Source organism: Anolis sagrei, chromosome 3 (genome assembly GCF_037176765.1).
Source record: "Anolis sagrei isolate rAnoSag1 chromosome 3, rAnoSag1.mat, whole genome shotgun sequence".
In the NCBI taxonomy this organism is placed as follows: Eukaryota; Metazoa; Chordata; class Lepidosauria; order Squamata; family Dactyloidae; genus Anolis; species Anolis sagrei.
The window spans coordinates 43,779,511-43,785,033 of NC_090023.1; positions in this window are offsets into that span (position 1 = coordinate 43,779,511).

Sequence of the window (5,523 nt, forward strand, 5' to 3'; positions counted from 1 at the left end):
CAGACGTGTGACTTCAGGGGGAGTATAACCCCATCCAGCACAGTTTGCCACCCTATACCCCGATCCGGTTTACGATTGACCAGGAGGACCCCTGTCTTGTCGGGATTGATCCTCAGCTTGTTCCTCCTCATCCAGACAGCCACAGGGGCCAGGCACTCGTGCAGCACTCGAGGGGCTTCCTTGGAATTAGGTGGAAAAGAGTAGTAGAGTTGTATGTCATCTGCATAGAGATGGCACCAAACTCCAAAAGTCCAGATGACCTCTCCCATCAGTTTCATGTAGATGTTGAAAAGCATGGGGGACAAAATGAAACCTTGCGGGTCAAAGGCCAGGGGTCCGAGCAGGTGTCTCACAGCTTCACCATCTGGGAATGACCCTCCAGGAAGGATCGGAGCCATGACAAAGCCATGCCACCAAGACCCATCCCGGAGAGTTTTCCCAGAAGGATGCCATGATCGATGGTATCGAAAGCCGCTGAGATGTCCAAGAGAACCAGCAGGGTCACACTCCCCCTGTCCAGTTCCCTGCGGAGGTCATCCACCAAGGCGACCAAAGCTGTCTCAGTACCATGACCAGGCCTGAAGCCAGACTGTGACTGGTCCAGATAGTTGATGTCATCCAGGAAGCCCTGGAGCTGAGAGGCAACCACCCGCTCCAGCACCTTGCCCAAGAAAGGGAGGTTGGAGATTGGTCTGTAATTGTTCAAGACCGTGGAGTCAAGGGAGGATTTTTCAGGAGTGGTCTGACCACAGCCTGTTTCAGTCCAGATGGAAAAATCCCTTGCTCCAATGATACATTAATGATCAACACAAACCAATCAATCAAACCACCCTTGGCCGATTTAATTAGCCAAGACGGGCAAGGGTCCAGAGCCGATGTGGTCGCCCTCACAGCCCCAAAGACCCCCTCCATGTCCTCAGGATGAACAAGCTGGAAAGAATCCCACAAAACCGGACAAGCAGATGCCTCGGTCACCTCCCCTGGCACTGTGTTGAAACTGGAGTCCAACTCAAGGCGTATCTGAGCAACTTTATCTGCAAAATGTTGTGCAAACTCGCAGCACCTAGTTGCCGGGTCGTCAAGGGCCTCCTCCACCTCAGGGGGGGGGGTGAAGGAGTTCCCCGATGACCTGAAACAACTCCGAAGATCTATTAGATGCAGACGGTATGAAGGTCTCCCTGGCTACCCATATAGCCACGGAATAGGCCTTAAGTGAGGCTCTAGCCCATGCTTGGTCAGAAACATCTTGAGATTTCCTCCATTTGCACTCTAGCCTACTTCTCATGTAGGCCTACTTCTCACAGCATACTCCCCAGTGAACCAAGGAGATAGTGTGTCTCTACACAGCAAGATGGGACGTTCAGGAGCGATCATGTCTATCACCCTGGCCATTTCACTGTTATAGCGATTGACCAGTGTTTCAACAGAATTGCCAGGCTCCATGGCAGGAAGTGCCCCAAGATTCCTCAGGAATCCATCTGGATCCATCAGTCTCCTAGGGCAGATCATCTTAATTGATCCTCCACCCCTGCGAAGGTTAGAGGCCACAGCAAGTCTAAGACTGATCAGATGATGGTCAGACAATGACAATGGAAGAATATTTTGCTCTTCCACTCTGACCTTTCCACTATCCACAATAAAAACTAGGTCAAGTGTATGTCCAGCCTGATGGGTGGGTCCAGATATAACTTGTGATAGCCCCATGGTCGTCATGGCGACCATGAAGTTCTGAGCCGCTCCTGTAAGAGAGGTCTCTGCATGGATGTTAAAGTCCCCCAGCACAATCAGCCTTGGGAGACCAAGTCCGAATTGGAGACCACATCTGCTAGCTCAGGCAGGGAAACAGCTGGGTCGCGGGGTGGGCGGTACACCAGCAGAATCCCCAAGCTATCACGGTTCCCCACCCTCAGGTGAACACACTCAAACCTAGAAGATTGCGGAACAGCGCATCTGACCATGGCGATGGACTGCCGAAATACTACTGCGACCCCTCCTCCCCGCCCTCAGATCTAGTCTGCTGGTGCACCCTGAAACCAGGCGGGCACAGCTAGGTGAGATTTACCCCACCTATCTTGTCCAACCAGGTCTCAGTGATGCAAGCCACGTCCGCCCCTTCATCCAGGATCAAGTCCTGGATGGCAGCAGTCTTTCCATTGATGGATCTGGCGTTTACCAGCAGGACTAGGGCTGGGCGGTTTCGTTTCGTTAATTCGTAATTCGTTAATAATTCGTTAATTTTTTCAATTACAGAACGATAACGAACCATTCTGGAGCAATTTTTTTAAAAAACGAATTTTTAAACACATTTTGTAAATGCTTCGTATTTCGTTATTGTATTCGTTTCGTTATTGTTCTGAGGTCGTTTCGTTATTATTTCCGCATGTCTGGGGCAAGTTTTTTGTTTAATTAGTGAAAAAAAATTATAATATCACACCAACAGTCAACAACAGAGGGAGAGGGAAGCTTCAGAAGTTTTTGGAGGTTTTTTAGCGTATTTCGCGGTTGCGTCCGCCATTAACGAATCGATTCGTTATTGTTTCGGAAATCGATTCGTTAATGTTTTGTAATTTTTTCACATTTACGAAATTTCGTAAATATCGAACTTTTTAAAAGGAAAATTTTGTAATTATTTTAAATATCGAAACAAAAAAAACCCCCAAATACAAATCGATTTTAGAAACAAATTTTTCCGTTGTTACCCAGGCCTAAGCAGGACCTTAAGACTGGGGGGGGGGGGTGTCTGTCTGTATTCTCTAATGTCTGCTCAACTTCCATAATATCCTGAGTTATCTTGTGGATGACTTCTATGGGTGTAGCCCTGTGGATGTTGATACATTATGACTTCTCTCCCTATTCTATGGAATATTGGAAAAGTTAAACTGCAGTAGAACTCTATTTCATTACTCCCACCACAAACAGCTGCATTCTTTAGTTTAAAAGTAGCTGTAGATATGCAAGTATTAAGCATCTGTTTTCAGCTCACTGAATTCATGTTTGACTTTTATGTATTTTATTGAACTCATCTCAGTTCACTTATGTTTACTTATCTGTTTATCACATTTTGTATCCTGCTTTTCCTGCAAAGAGCTCAGGAAATAATATAAGATACTTCTTCTCTTTAATCCTCATAACAATCCTGGGGGATAGGTAATGTAAGAGATAGTGATTAGCCCAATGGAAAATTACTTTTTTCAGATTACACCTCCTCCAGCCATTCTACATGTGTGTGGGGTGGATGCTATAGTAAAAAAAGAGTAACCTTTCCAAGTTCTGAATCAGTGAGGCTCATGAATAAATGGGAATTTAACTTGCCACTCAAATATAATAATAATAATAATAATAATAATAATACTTTATGTATATTCTGTCCTATCTCCCCAAGGGGACTCACTAAAAAGCAATAAACCACCTGGACTCCACAATGTTTTAAAAATGATAGTTGCACTTTTACCTATTTGGAATCAACACCACATATTCTGAGTCTTTCTTTCACTCCTTATTTTGAATAAGTTTTGTTTACCTAGTTCATTAAGCAGTACTGTTATCAGCATACCTATAGTCAGTACAAAAAGAATATGATTTCTCATGTTTACAGCAAAAGTGATCTGCAATTTTTGACTCAGCAAAGCTTTTATCCCATTGTCTAGGACAGTGTTTCTCAACCTGGGGGTCGGGACCCCTGAGGGGGTCGTGAGGGGGTGTCAAAGGGGTCGCCAAAGACCATCAGAAAACATAGTATTTTCTGTTGGTCATTGGGATTCTGTGTGGGAAGTTTGACCCAATTCTATTGTTGGTCGAGTTCAGAATGCTCTTTGATTGTAGGTGAACTATAAATCCCAACAACTACAACTCCCAAATGTCAAGGTCTATTTTCCCCAGACTCTACCAGTGTTCACATTTGGGCATACTGAGTATTCGTGCCAAGTTTGGTCCATATCCATCATTGCATGAATCCACAGAGCTCCTCTGGATATAGGTGAACTACAACTCCAAAACACAAGGTCAATGCCCACAAAACGCTTCCAGTGTTTTCTGTTGGTCATGGGAGTTCTTTGTGCCAAGTTTGGTTTAAATCCATCGCTGGTGGAGTTCAGAATGCTTTTTGATTATAGGTGAACTATAAATCCCAGCAACTACAACTCCCAAATTACAAAATTTGGTATTTGTGCTCAATTTAGTCCAGTGAATGAAAATATATCCTGCATATCGGATATTTACATTACGATTTATATCTGTATTAAAATGACAGGTATCAAGTAGCAACGAAAACAATATTATGGTTGGGGGTCACCACAACATAGGGGACTGCATTAAGGGGTCACGGCATTAGCAAGGTTGAGAACCACTGGTCTAGGAGCTTTTGGAAGATAACCAGATTTTTTCATTGTAAGTATCTGGAGTGTGAAATGGAACTGTTTTAGGGCAGTGATATTTATCTATTGATTTCTGTTGCCTTTTGTTTTTAAGCATATTCAAATGTTCCCTGATGTTTGAAGTTCCCTTTTATCGAGCATTTGTTTTTCAATACTTTGATTTTTTTTCTTTCCCTCCTTGGTTGAATTAGGGCATTCTGTTTTGATTTATAGAGATCAGATATTTTCCCCCTGTCAGAAGCGAATTTAAATTTTCACATGCAGGTTGGATGCTGTGCTGATCTATAGGTGTATTTCTTCAGCAGTTAAAACTCCCATATCATTTTTGTTGTGTGAAGATTTCTTCTTCTTCTTCTTCTTCTTCTTCTTCTTCTTCTTCTTCTTCTTCTTCTTCTTCTTCTTCTTCTTCTTCTTCTTGTGTGCCTTCCACTGTATGACAATCTGAAGTCAAACCTATTACTGGTAAGATTTCTTCTTAGGCTGAGAGAGTGTGATTTGCTCAAATTCACTAAATTAATTTCCACATCCAAGCAAGGATTGAACTCTATGTGAACACTCAAACCCCTATACCGTGCTATAGTTTCTCATTGTCCATTAAACCAAGCAGACAAGTGGACCTCCACTGTTGCAGCTGAATCTCCAGTATTATATGGAGGAACAATTTAGAATACTGAATTTTCATTGAACAAACCCAGATTAGAAAGGCATCATTACTTTCATAACTTTCACTATCAATTTATGTTTTAATAGCAGTTAGCTATGCCATCATGCTTTCTATGTTTACCTACAATATGAACCCCACAAACACAATTTAGTCCAACTTCCAAGAACAATGAGATAGATAGAAGTTATCTTCATTCCCACAGTCTTTGGGTAGGAAGCAGGTAATGATTATTATGCCCCAATGGATCATGAGCATGTTTTTCATATTCATATTCTGAGGCCTTAACCATTGCTTACTAAACTTGACAATATGACAAGTTCTTCATTATTGTTCACCATAATGTATGAGATGTGCTGCATTAGAGCATGCTATTTCAGTCTAGGCTTAGGGAAAGTCATCGTGAACTCTAACCATTGACACCTTGTTTTTCATGAATATATTGCATTATTTTTCAAAGGCATATGGTATAACTTTAAAAATGAGAAA